The sequence below is a fragment of the Schistocerca cancellata genome, chromosome 4, assembly GCF_023864275.1.
Source record: "Schistocerca cancellata isolate TAMUIC-IGC-003103 chromosome 4, iqSchCanc2.1, whole genome shotgun sequence".
Lineage (NCBI taxonomy): Eukaryota > Metazoa > Arthropoda > Insecta > Orthoptera > Acrididae > Schistocerca > Schistocerca cancellata.
The window spans coordinates 197,065,709-197,080,410 of NC_064629.1; the positions used below are offsets into that span (position 1 = coordinate 197,065,709).

Here is a 14,702-nt window from a genome sequence, read left to right on the forward strand (position 1 = left end):
CCTCGCTCGGTGCTCGTCAGTTATCGAATCTTGGCTGCACAGCTTCAGGCGGAATTTCTCACGAGGCCCTCGTACCTGGCGGAAGACACTATTGTTGTAGGTATCTTTATGTGCTCCCTGTGATCTCAGAACTAAAAAGAACGAGGTAATGCGATCGACGGACATACTAGAGACACTGCCCAACACACTTGGGCAAAACTACATCAGATTTCCACTGTGGTTTCCATTTCGCGACCGATCGTTCCTTACTTTCCGAATAACCCTCGTATATCAATCATCGCTTCAATACTTCGTCGAGTTTACATAAAACATGTTTCTCTTATTCATAGACAACTTTCGTATTTATAAATAATAACAGAAACTCTTTCCTTTGATCATTGTAAAGGGCGTTCTACTAAGTAAAAACTATAATAATTATAAGAATCTTTATGCATATTCATGTAACCTGTGTTTGCATCAAAATTAATTGCTTTGGTTACTGTTGTGTCTAGACAAGACAGTCTAGACACAGGGTGAGGTTTCCGAGGGGCACGCGTCAACTCACACCGACTGGCGTGAAGTCTGGAACAGGATACTTTGTGAATGCTATAGAGAAAAGTACGTATCTAAGTTAATACTTATCTTTATTCCATCATTGTGGTACATCGCTATTGACGATACAAATTAGACTCTCTCCAGATAGGGTTAATGGCGGCTTGCTAGGTCGTAGTCATGGACTGAGCTGAAGGCTATTCTAACTGTCTCTTGGCAACTGAGAGAAAGGCTTCGTCAGTGTAGTCGCTAGTAAAGTCGTCGTACAACTGGGGCGAGTGCTAGTCCGCCTTTCTAGACCTGCCATGTGGTGGCGCTAGGTCTGCAAGTACTGACAGTGGCGACACGCGGGTCCGACATGTACTAATGGACTGCGGCCGATTTAAAGCTACCACCTAGCAAGTGTGGTTACACGTGCTTAACTAATTTTTATTACTTATAAAAGGCAATTTATATTCTGTAAGGATACAAAATACACAATGGTCTAACTTTTGTGTTAGCAGAAGAGCCAACACCGTGTTATGAGTAGAGGCCGAAATGCACGCGTTTTAGCTCACGCAGGCTGGCGTGAAGAGGGAAGAACTATACTGAGGCGAGGTCTGGAACATGACAAGGAACGAGAATTTAGAAAGTGGACGTAATTAGTTTGATACTTAACTTTAATCCATTGATGATGAACGTCGCTCTTGACGATACATGAGTCACAATATTATCTGTTCAGAATACATTCTTGAAGATATTACTTACAGTAACTGAATATGGCACCTTGCTAGGTCGTAACAAATGACGTAGCTGAAGGGTATGCTAAACTGTCGTCTCTGCAAATGAGAGCGTATGTAGAAAGTGAACCATCGCTAGCAAAGTCGGCTGTACAACTGGGGCGAGTGCTAGGGAGTCTCTAGACTAGATCTGCCCTGTGGCGGCACTCGGTCTGCAATCACTGATAGTGGCGACACGCGGGTCCGACGTATACTAACGGACCGCGGCCGATTTAAAGGCTACCACCTAGCAAGTGTGGTGTCTGGCGGTGACATCACACTAACAGTGAATGATGTGTGGTTCTAATTATGCGTAAAACAACAAAAAAAAATAAAAAGTCGTAGGCTCCCAGTTCCTGTCTTAATCATGAATTTGTTTTTTTCCCCTACGAATGCTACCAGTAATCTCACCATTTACTACGTCATTTATATGCTGTAGCAAAACTACAGAATCGTAGTTTTAGTAGATGTAACTCTACTCGCAACTATTGTGAAACACTGAAATAATTGAAATAATTAAAGTTGTACTGAAAAATCGTAGTAGTGACCATTGTACTTAAGAACGAACAGTATTTATGTCACGCACATTCAGAAAGTGGAAGCCTCGTGTCTTCCTTTGACGTTCATATTAGCTTTATGTAACTGTCAGCTCCTATCTAAACCATTTCCTCCTGTGTGAATAGAACTTAGGAGCGTGTGTAGAAGGCCCTCGGGGAGCTGTGCGTGGCTTTCTTTACCTGCTAAAAACTGGTACCGCTTCTGTTCGTAATACTGCGAGCAACTTAGTTTTGCTCTTCGCTGTGGCTTTTATTCGCCCTGAAAATGGGTACAGCGAGGTAAATACCTTCTTACTTTAACATTGCTATCTTATGCAAACAGTCGAAAACAGATGGAAGTTAATTTGGTGATGGCGAAAAATTTCGCTTTGGTTCAGGGAACTGTATATCAAAATCCCCCCCCCCCCCCCCCCATGAACCATGGACCTTGCCGTTGGTGGGGAGGCTTGCGTGCCTCAGCGATACAGATGGCCGTACCGTAGGTGCAACCACAACGGAGGGGTATCTGTTGAGAGGCCAGACAAACATGTGGTTCCTGAAGAGGGGCAGCAGCCTTTTCAGTAGTTGCAGGGGCAACAGTCTGGATGATTGACTGATCTGGCCTTGTAACATTAACCAAAACGGCCTTGCTGTGCTGGTACTGCGAACGGCTGAAAGCAAGGGGAAACTACGGCCGTAATTTTTCCCGAGGACATGCAGCTCTACTGTATGATTAAATGATGATGGCGTCCTCTTGGGTAAAATATTCCGGAGGTAAAATAGTCCCCCATTCGGATCTCCGGGCGGGGACTACTCAAGAGGACGTCGTTATCAGGAGAAAGAAAACTGGCGTTCTACGGATCGGAGCGTGGAATGTCAGATCCCTTAATCGGGCAGGTAGGTTAGAAAATTTAAAAAGGGAAATGGATAGGTTAAAGTTAGATATAGTGGGAATTAGTGCAGTTCGGTGGCAGGAGGAACAAGACTTTTGGTCAGGTGATTACAGGGTTATAAATACAAAATCAAATAGGGGTAATGCAGGAGTAGGTTTAATAATGAATAAAAAAATAGGAGTGCGGGTTAGCTACTACAAACAGCATAGTGAACGCATTATTGTGGCCAAGATAGACACAAAGCCCATGCCTACTACAGTAGTACAAGTTTATATGCCAACTACCTCTGCAGATGATGAAGAAATAAATGAAATGTATGACGAGATAAAAGAAATTATTCAGGTAGTGAAGGGAGACGAAAATTTAATAGTCATGGGTGACTGGAATTCGTCAGTAGGAAAAGGGAGAGAAGGAAACATAGTAGGTGAATATGGATTGGGGGGAAGGAATGAAAGAGGAAGCCGCCTTGTAGAATTTTGCACAGAGTATAACTTAATCATAGCCAACACTTGGTTCAAGAACCATAAAAGAAGGTTGTATACCTGGAAGAATCCTGGAGATACTAAAAGGTATCAGATAGATTATATAATGGTAAGACAGAGATTTAGGAACCAGGTTTTAAATTGTAAGACATTTCCTGGGGCAGATGTGGATTCTGACCACAATCTATTGGTTATGAACTGCAGATTGAAACTGAAGAAACTGCAAAAAGGTGGGAATTTAAGGAGATGGGACCTGGATAAACTGAAAGAACCAGAGGTTGTAGAGAGTTTCAGGGAGAGCATAAGGGAACAATTGACAGGAATGGGGGAAAGAAATACAGTAGAAGAAGAATGGGTAGCTCTGAGGGATGAAGTAGTGAAGGCAGCAGAGGATCAAGTAGGTAAAAAGACGAGGGCTAATAGAAATCCTTGGGTAACAGAAGAAATATTGAATTTAATTGATCAAAGGAGAAAATATAAAAATGCAGTAAATGAAGCAGGCAAAAAGGAATACAAACGTCTCAAAAATGATATCGACAGGAAGTGTAAATGGCTAAGCAGGGATGGCTAGAGGACAAATGTAAGGATGTAGAGGCTTGTCTCACTAGGGGTAAGATAGATACTGCCTACAGGAAAATTAAAGAGACCTTTGGAGAGAAGAGAACCACTTGTATGAATATCAAGAGCTCAGATGGAAACCCAGTTCTAAGCAAAGAAGGGAAGGCAGAAAGGTGGAAGGAGTATATAGAGGGTTTATACAAGAGCGATGTACTTGAGGACAATATTATGGAAATGGAAGAGGATGTAGATGAAGACGAAATGGGAGATAAGATACTGCGTGAAGAGTTTGACACAGCACTGAAAGACCTGAGTCGAAACAAGGCCCCGGGAGTAGACAACATTCCATTTGAACTACTGATGGCCTCGGGAGAGCCAGTCATGAAAAAACTCTACCATCTGGTGAGCACGATGTATGAGACAGGCGAAATACCCTCAGACTTCAAGAAGAATATAATAATTCCAATCCCAAAGAAAACAGGTGTTGACAGATGTGAAAATTACCGAACTATCAGTTTAATAAGTCACAGCTGCAAAATACTGACGCGAATTCTTTACAGACGAATGGAAAAACTGGTAGAAGCCGACCTCGGGGAAGATCAGTTTGGATTCCGTAGAAATGTTGGAACACGTGAGGCAATACTGACCTTACGACTTATCTTAGAAGAAAGATTAAGAAAAGGCAAACCTACGTTTCTAGCATTTGTAGACTTAGAGAAAGCTTTTGACAATGTTAACTGGAATACTCTCTTTCAAATTCTGAAGGTGGCAGGGGTAAAATACAGGGAGCGAAAGGCTATTTACAGTTTGTACAGAAACCAGATGGCAGTTATAAGAGTCGAGGGGCATGAAAGGGAAGCAGATGTTGGGAAAGGAGTAAGACAGGGTTGTAGCCTCTCCCCGATGTTATTCAATCTGTATATTGAGCAAGCAGTAAAGGAAACAAAAGAAAAATTCGGAGTAGGTATTAATATTCATGGAGAAGAAATAAAAACTTTGAGGTTCGCCGATGACATTGTAATTCTGTCAGAGACAGCAAAGGATTTGGAAGAGCAGTTGAACGGAATGGACAGTGTCTTGAAAGGAGGATATAAGATGAACATCAACAAAAGCAAAACGAGGATAATGGAGTGTAGTCAAATTAAGTCGGGTGATGCTGAGGGAATTAGATTAGGAAATGAGACACTTAAAGTAGTAAAGGAGTTTTGCTATTTGGGGAGCAAAATAACTGATGATGGTCGAAGTAGAGAGGATATAAAATGTAGACTGGCAATGGCAAGGAAAGCGTTTCTCAAGAAGAGGAATTTGTTAACATCGAGTATAGATTTAAGTGTCAGGAAGTCGTTTCTGAAAGTATTTGTATGGAGTGTAGCCATGTATGGAAGTGAAACATGGACGATAACTAGTTTGGACAAGAAGAGAATAGAAGCTTTCGAAATGTGGTGCTACAGAAGAATGCTGAAGATAAGGTGGGTAGATCACGTAACTAATGAGGAGGTACTGAATACGATTGGGGAGAAGAGAAGTTTGTGGCACAACTTGACTAGAAGAAGGGATCGGTTGTTAGGACATGTTTTGAGGCATCAAGGGATCACAAATTTAGCATTGGAGGGCAGTGTGGAGGGTAAAAATCGTAGAGGGAGACCAAAGAGATGAATACACTAAGCAGATTCAGAAGGATGTAGGTTGCAGTAGATACTGGGAGATGAAGAAGCTTGCACAGGATAGAGTGGCATGGAGAGCTGCATCAGACCAGTCTCAGGACTGAAGACCACAACAACAACAACAACCAATGTTCAACGTGATTGTTGTCGCGTGTACAACGAAGAGCCACCACATAGAAGTAACATTAATGGTTGGGATAAGCCGTCAAAGGATACCGACTGTTTGTTGGACAACCCCGTTCTGGTAGGTCTCCAGTAAGTGACGACTCTGTAAGAGCTATGTGGGATAACTACACAATGAGCCCCAAAAAATCAGTGCGTGCATGTGCTCGAGAATTGGACCTAAAAAATACTACACCTGCACGCTATCGAATCGACTGATAGACCCAAACGATTCGAGTTTGTTACAGATATGCTTTACGAGATCGACTGTTCAAAAATGGTTCAAATGGCTCTGAGCACTATGAGACTTAACATCTATGGTCATCAGTCCCCTAGAACTTAGAACTACTTAAACCTAACTAATCTAAGGACATCACACAACACCCAGTCATCACGAGGCAGAGAAAATCCCTGACCCCGCCGGGAATCGAACCCGGGAACCCGGACGTGGGAAGCGAAGATCGACTGTGATGAACCATTTATGAAGAAGACTGTGTTTAGCAAGTGAGGTCACGTTTCATGTTTGTTGTTCTGTTCATCGCTAAAACATTAGAATATGGGCTTCTGAAAATCATAGTGCCTACATTGAGTACGAATGTAAGACCCCCAATGTGAACGTGTGGTTTGTCCTGATGCATGATAAAATTATACGTCCATTTTTGTTTGCGGGGTAGACTGTGACGTCAGACAACTATCTCGACATGTTGCAATTGCTTAGAGTGCCACAATTCCCATAAGGTGTCGTCTTTCAATAATACAGCGCTCCTCCACACTACACCAGCAATGTTCGTGAGTTTCTGTATACAAAATTTTCCCAGCGGAGAATAGGAAGGGGTGGTTTGAAGTCATGTCCACCACGATCCCTGGACCTAACGCGTAAGACTTTTACTTTTGGGGTTTTTTGCAACAACATGTGTGCAGTGAACATATCAATGACATTAATCATTTAAAACAGAATCACAGACACTATTCACTCTGTTACACCAGACGTCCTTGCACGTGAGTGGGAAGAACTAGAATATCGAAACTTCCTGGCAGATTAACACTGTGTGCCGGACCGAGACTCGAACTCGGGACCTTTGCCTTTCGCGGGCAAATGCTCTACCGACTGAGCTATCCAAGCACGACTCACGATCCGTCCTTACAGCTTTAATTCAGCCAGTAGCTCATCTCCTACAGTCCAAACTTCAGAGAAGTTCTCCTGCGAAATTTGCAGGATGAAAGAGACGAGTTACTGACGGAATTAAAGCTGTGAGGACGGGTCGTGAGTTGTGCTTGAGCAGCTCAGTCGGTAGAGCACTTGCCCGCGAAAGGTAAAGGTCCCGAGTTCGAGTCTTGGTCCGGCACACAGTTTTAATCTGCTAGGAAGTTTCGCATCAGCGCACACTCCGCTGTAGAGTGAAAATTTCATTCTGCGAACTAGAATATCGTTTAGATGTGCACAGAGAAACAAATGGAAGCCACATCGAACTGTGCTGAACAGCTATGCATACTTCGAGTGTTTCTCTTATTTCCATCTTGTTTCATTGCTTTTCTTTGGCCGATTAACACTACACTAAGACTTCACGGTCAAACAGTACACCAAAATTTGGCGTAGGCTTCTAGGGGATGAGGTCTTCCATTAAAATAGTTTAAGAATTCAAACATGGCCGCAGTTGTCTTTATGAGGATCCAAGTGGGGAGGGGGGGGGAGGTTCTAAAATAGTTATGTCTGATGGAGATATCAAGAAAGTGCACCAGTCTGGTCTCAGCGATTAAAGGTATATTGAACAGCTGACGCTACAGGCATTTCAAACTATCTAGTTCGGCTTATTTTGCATGAAGAATGAACTGTGAGATAGCTTTGTGCATGATGAATGCCGCATTAGTGAGTGGTATGTTGACCAAAAAACGAATTTATCAGCCATGTCTGGACACTTATTTTTTTTTTTAAAAAAAAGGAAATCCAACTGATTTAACACGCTTCACAACCCTTGGGCAAATTTTTAAGCTTATTCGTGTTGTAACGCGTAGTCTACGCGTATGTGGCAGTTATAAAGTGCAGTAAATGATGTTCCCTCTGCGAGATTGTCGATATTAATAAAGTTTTCAATTTTGGAGTATTGATCCCCCATCTTTAGATAATTTAACGTGGATCAATGCTTAATTTCTTAAATTTTAGGGGGCGGAACCCCGACCTCTTCATCCACACAACTTCGCCCGTCCCATCCAACCTCCATAAAAATCACAAGTTTAATTTTTTGAAAACTTACACGATACAATGAAAAATCTTTTAACAAAACATTGTTCTGAAATTCATATTCTTGAAACATACTGTAGAGCTCTGAGGTTGGTGGCAGTCGTAAACGAAAGACACTTCGCCAGAAAAAAACGAATTTACCACCTGGAATTGAACCAAGGACCACCAAGTTTGTAGCCAACGACGCCAAACACTAGGAAAGCAATATAGTCGTAAATAGATTAGGTAACTTTGGTAACAGGGTGCAAAAGGGTTGTACACATGTGTACATGCGTTTGCAGGTGACACAGCATGGAGCTTCAATCAAGACACTGTTTTTCTAAGATGGCCACACACGTAACTGCATGCTTGACAGGCACCTATGCGCAAGCGTTTTACATAAGGATGCTTCGACATGTGTGCGATAAATTTGTGCAACTATAAGGAGGGTATACGCTGCTTTGTCGATTTTATATTATGTAAGCTTGTGCTAGCATGCAAGTGTGTGCACCAAGAATGGGGAGGCTTGTGCAAGAATGCGTCAGTAGTAGATTAGTTTTCGTAGCTGTCATGTCGAGCGAACCGATACATATCAACCTCGAATTCCTTGAAGATTTTATTCGTTGTTATGAGAATTAGCCTTTCCTGTGGAATATCGAATAGAAGACGCGTTATGACAAAGTGAAAAGAGATGCTGCGTATAATCTTCCTGTTAAATATAAAGCAGTTTATCCTGCAGTAGAGAAAGATGTAATTGAGAGGATAAATTCACCAAGATCAAATTATCGTAGGGAAAGAATATAACGTGGAAAGCAATTATAAATTACGGACTGCTGCGCGTCAGGTGTACAAATCAATGCAGTGGCATCTTCATTTGTTTAGCTTTCTGTGTGAGCAAGAGGTGCCTAGAAGGCCTGCAACTAATTTTGAGCAGTGAGAAGTAAGTGAAGTAGGTTTTGAAAAATATTTGGAGTTCGTTACAACAACACTATTATAGTTAAAGGTATTTGCCTTTATTTGTTTGTATAAAACTTTCATACGCAGGTTCATTTTACTTATTCTGATTTTATTTTGTTAGTGCACGATGTTTTGTCGCCCAGGAACTTGTCACTATTTACGAGGGCAGTTCAGAAAGTAACCTCCGGTTGATTTAAAAAAAATATACCAAGTTAAATAAAAATATTTTAATATATACATCTTACAACTACATCTTTGCACTATTTTTCTACATAGTCTCCATAGCGATTGAGGCACTTATCGTATCTCTTCACTAGCTTTGAAATTCCTTCTGCATAAAAATCACCCGCTTGTGCCTGGAGCCAGCCTGTGACCGCATCTTTGAGCTCTTCGTCGTCATCAAACCGCTGTGACCCGAGCCATTTCTCCAAATGCATGAAGAGGTGATACTCACTTGGCGCCAGGTCTGGGCTGTAAGGTGGATGGTTGATAACGTCCCACTTGAAGGACTCAAGAAGGGCCGTTGTTCTGCGAGGAGAGTGAGGACGGGCGTTATCGTGCAAAAAAACGATACCGGAAGTCAGCGTACCACGGCGTTTGTTCTGTATAGCCCGTCGTAACTTTTTTATTGTTTCACAGTACACGTCTTGATTAATGGTCGTACCACGTTCCATGAATTCAACCAACAACACCCCTTTGGCATCCCAAAACACCGTTGCCATCAGTTTTCTGGCAGAAAAATCTTGCGAGGCTTTTCTTGGTTTGGTAGGCGAATTTGAATGTGCCCACATCTTTGATTGTTCTTTTGTCTCAGGGTTCACGTACTTAATCCAGGTTTCGTCACCGGTCACGATTCTGTTTAACAATGGTTCTCCTTCGTCCTCATAACGTGACAGAAAGTCTAATGCAGAGGCCATTCTTTGAGTTTTGTGGTGGTCGGTAAGAATTTTGGGCACCCATCGTGCACAGAACTTACGGTAACCCAATCTTGCTGTCACTATCTCGTACAAGAGAGTCTTAGAAATCTGTGGAAAACCAGTAGACAACTCCGACATTGAGAAACGTCGATTTTCACGAACTTTTGCATCAACTGTCTGAACGAGTTCGTCAGTCACCAATGATGGTCTACCACTCCTCTCTTCATCATGAACGTTTTCTCGTCCACTTTTAAATAAACGTACCCATTCACGGACAACTCCTTCACTCATGACTCTTGGTCCGTACAACGGCACAAAGCTCACGATGAATAGCTGCTGCAGAATATCCTTTGGCTGTAAAAAACCTTATGACAGCACGCACTTCACATTTGGCGGGGTTTTCTATTGCAGCACACATTTCAAACTGCCACAAAAACTAAACTAGCGCAGGTACGACGTTCACTCGACCACGACTTGATGCCGACTGACCTGTTGAGTGCGTGAACGCACAGATGGCGTCGCTACTCCCCCCACAACCCGCACTGTGACCGATCGGAGGTTACTTTCTGAACCGCCCTCGTATAAAGCAGTTCATGAATTTTTCAATATATTTATCAACAAGGTAGGAGACGAGGTACTGGGAAAAGTAAAGCAGTGAGGACGGGGCGTGAGTCGTGCTTGGGTAGCTCAGATGGTAGAGCACTTGCCCGCGAAAGGCAAAGGTCCCGAGTTCGAGTCTCGGTCCGGCACACAGTGTTAATCTGCCAGGAAGTTTCAACAAGTGAAATGTTTCCAGAGACATAATTCCGTAATAGTAACATATCGATTTAGCTGGTGTTCTCAATGTCGGCCCTGGGGGAGAGAGGGGGGGGGGGGTGACGGAGAGGAGGGAGGCGAACCGTGCCACTGCCCACGGCGGGAGTTTTCTTTTTTTTTTTTGGGGGGGGGGGGCAAATCCTAGACTTTAAAATGGTTCCGAGAGGAGGATTAAACAACCTAGGGACAGTTATGTATAAATGAAGAAGTGTGAGAAAAAGTTAGAAATACAAATCATTCATAGAATCTAATTCCCTACTGGAAGCTGTCTACGGTAGTGTGAAAGCAGATGACAGAGGAAGCGCTGGAGTTGGTTACCTTCGTTGCGCCTTTCAAAGCAGCGAAGACTGCTACAAGCAATGATGGCTACTCTATTTCTACTCGACGTCTACATAAATCTTAAAATGTACCTACACCAGCATGAAAGCCCCCTCCCGAGATGGGAAAAACTTTGTGATGAAGATAAATGTCAACATATTATGCTGTGAAAATTCCTTAAATGCCTATAGGAATACAGCTGAGAAAAATACTTCGAAATAGGTAAGTTATGCACTATCCGTCACATAACATAATCTTTTTAACCCAGACGTTGCTATTAAGAGATGTTTACACGCTGAAAGAAATATGGCATCCTTGCCCACAACTCCCTCTCCATACTTTGCCATTTATGCCATTTACATTGCACTATTTCTTGCCACAATCCATTCAATTATTTTTTTCACCTTAGTCTGTAACTTCTATGAAGTATTCCCTCATTCCCTATTATCTCAGTGTTGAAGCCAGGAGTAATAGCTATTAATAATAAAGTTATTACAGAAAACCTGTCAGACCTTATTTTGGACTGAAGCAATTCACGTGCACGTGCATTGCACGAACTGTTTATCCAGTTACGCCGTGTTTCACACTGTTTGCGTTGCAATAACTTTAGAATGTAATTGTTACTTTCCTGTTGAAAGTGCATTCAAAACTTTGTTTTGAGCCATAAATCACGGTGGTGGCATGTCGCAAAGAACGCCTTCTCGATATTCGACCGCAGCTGTTTTTCCTTTAGGTACCGCGGACATACTGACTACGCATTGGCGATTTTCACCCTTCTTTTTCAACAAATACAGCAATTATATGTACGTCGCTCGCTGTCCTATGACCCTCCACTTTGTACAGTAGAAGCGGCGACGATACCGTCGACAGTGTAGTACTCAGGTATGCTGTTTGCTACAGGTCTTGCGTCGCACGCTATCCTCTGCTCAGGAAACGAGAAAAAATGAACACACGTTAGTTACAGACCCTACTTGTGAAACCTTCTCTAGATTGTCGCACAGATGACAAAATGGTAGATATCGAAATAGACGACAGAGGGATACAGAAACAATTAAAATCGCTCAAAAGAGGAAAGGCCTCTGGATCTGATGGGATACCAGTTCAATTTTACACAGAGTACGCGAAGGAACTTGCCCCCCTTCTTGCAGCGGTGTACCGTAGGTCTCTAGAAGAGCGTAGCGTTCCAAAGGATTGGAAAAGGGCAGAGGTCATCCCCGTTTTCAAGAAGGGACGTCGAACAGATGTGCAGAACTATAGACCTATATCTCTAACGTCGATCAGTTGTAGAATTTTGGAACACGTATTGTGTTCGAGTATAATGACTTTTCTGGAGACTAGAAATCTACTCTGTAGGAATCAGCATGGGTTTCGAAAAAGACGGTCATGTGAAACCCAGCTCGCGCTATTCGTCCACGAGACTCAGAGGGCCATAGACACGGGTTCACAGGTAGATGCCGTGTTTCTCGACTTCCGCAAGGCGTTCGATACAGTTCCCCACAGTCGTTTAATGAACAAAGTAAGAGCATATGGACTATCAGACCAATTGTGTGATTGGATTGAGGAGTTCCTAGATAACAGGACGCAGCAGGTCATTCTCAATGGAGAGAAGTCCTCCGAAGTAAGAGTGATTTCAGGTGTGCCGCAGGGGAGTGTCATAGGGCCGTTGCTATTCACAATATACATAAATGACATGGTGGATGGCATCGGAAGTTCACTGAGGCTTTTTGCAGATGATGCTGCGGTGTATCGACAGGTTGTAACAATGGAAAATTGTACTGAAATGCAGGAGGATCTGCAGCGAATTGACGCATGGTGCAGGGAATGGCAATTGAATCGCAGTGTGGACAAGTGTAATGTGCTGCGAATACACAGAAAGATAGATCCTTTATCATTTAGCTACAAAATAGCAGGTCAGCAACTGGAAGCAGTTAACACCAAAAATTATCTGGGAGTACGCATTAGGAGTGATTTAAAATGGAATAATCATATAATGTTGATCGTCGGTAAAGCAGATGCCAGACTGAGATTCATTGGAAGAATCCTAAGGAAATGCAATCCGAAAACAAAGGAAGTAGGTTACAGTACGCTTGTTCGCCCACTGCTTGAATACTGCTCAGTAGTGTGGGATCCGTACCAGATAGGATTGATAGAAGATATAGAGAAGATCCAACGGAGAGCAGCGCGCTTCGTTACAGGATCATTTAGTAATCGCGAAAGCGTTACGGAGATGATAGATAAACTCCAGTGGAAGACTCTGCAGGAGAGACGCTCAGTAGCTCGGTACGGGCTTTTGTCAAAGTTTCGAGAACATACCTTCACCGAAGAGTCAAGCAGTATATTGCTCCCTCCTACGTATATCTCGCGAAGAGACCATGAGGTTAACATCAGAGAGATTCGAGCCCACACAGAGGCATACCGACAATCCTTCTTTCCACGAACAATACGAAACTGGAATAGAAGGGAGAACCGATAGAGGTACTCAAGGTACCCTCCGCCACACACCGTCAGGTGGCTTGCGGAGTATGAATGTAGATGTAGATGTAGAATAACTGAATTTTGGTTGTATAATTAATTTTGCAGTTAAGATGCCTATAAATCAAAGTTTTACGTAGTACACGTATCACTTCTGTCTCACTGACCACTGCTCCATACCAGTCTCTGGTATTAAAGACGTATTTTTGTCAAATCTATGTATGAGGAAGGGTGATATGTGAAATTAAGACGTCATGGATGAATTGCATTGTAAAAATGGTTAATAATGTCTGAAAATGCAAGGGAGAGGGCGGCGCTTGAAATTTCCGCACGGGGCGGTAAAAGTAGCTGGAGCCGGCTGTGGATCCTATGTCAACATGAATTACGCCATATCATGTGATATCACAATCTACAGAATCACAAGCATCATACTTTCGCCGGCCGCTGTGGCCGAGCTGTTTGAGCCGCTCAGTCCGGAAACGCGCTGCTGCTACGGTCGCAGGTTCGAATCCTGCCTCGGGCGTAGATGTGTGTGCTGTCCTTATGGTAGTTAGGTTTAAGTAGTTCTAAGTCTAGGGGACTGATGACCTCAGATGTTAAGTCCCACTGTGCTTAGAGCCATTTGAACCACTTGATCATACGTTCGACCCATATCGGTCATTAAATAAGTATGTAAAGAAACAGTTCCTTTTATTACTTTATCAATAGGACCTACTTCCAAATTTATAGCGGTGTGAAAAATTCTAAAGCGTGCTGCGAAATCCCTCAGAGATTTTCTGTTCCGAAGACCACCATCACCATCCAATATTCTGCCATCTGTGCGACAGAACATCAGATCGAACACGAAAAATGTATAATTGAAGTCTGCTGTGACATGTAGAACCAGTCTCAGAGTATGTTTGTACTGAAAATCAAATGAGCCGTCTGTAGCTGCAGAAACTCTTCTCTGCTTGTATTCCACCAATGAAACCAGCACAGTGCGGAAAATTCCACCTCTTTGTAAAATAATTTGCTAACTTGCACCAGTCATGCGAGCACATCATCAGCGGACAAAGGGAGGCCATGCGTTAGATCATGGATATACTTCAGACTTTGTATACTTTAAATAGACGATTAGGACAAAATAATGTGCAAGCAGTATGGCGTACTACTTAGGCGATTTCAAGAAAATCGCAAGAGAAGTACCGAGGCGTTGCGACCCTAAGCACACGATGACGGCGGTTATGTGGTAAGCGTTCAAGTTCCTCAACCGGTGGATCGCTGAATCGAGTCCCGCTAACGGTTTTTTAAATTTGTATTTTTCTCCAACACTAGTCATATTATTTCGTACCTATTACATTTGAAAGCTACTATACGAAAAGACACACATATTCGCTTGAACTTTTATTGGATTTCCAATGGTATTTCACTGTTGACTACT

At 42.8% G+C, this 14,702-nt stretch overlaps 2 protein-coding genes and 1 non-coding gene across 3 annotated transcripts in view; all 3 read right to left on the reverse strand.

Moving 5' to 3' along the window:
• LOC126183336 (lysosomal acid phosphatase-like) overlaps nt 1–14,702 on the reverse strand; it is a 190,076-nt gene that overhangs the window by 173,335 nt on the left and 2,039 nt on the right. The window lies entirely within an intron of this gene.
• The window catches only part of LOC126183335 (uncharacterized protein K02A2.6-like), a 242,393-nt gene continuing 228,490 nt past the window's right edge, over nt 800–14,702 (reverse strand). Inside the window, exon 2 of the transcript XR_007536722.1 lies at nt 800–831. The gene's annotated coding sequence lies outside the window, so the exon portion shown is untranslated. The remainder of the gene's footprint in view (nt 832–14,702) is intronic.
• Nucleotides 6,634–6,708, reverse strand: Trnas-cga (transfer RNA serine (anticodon CGA)). Its single transcript has one exon. It is a non-coding gene; the product is annotated as a tRNA-Ser (tRNA).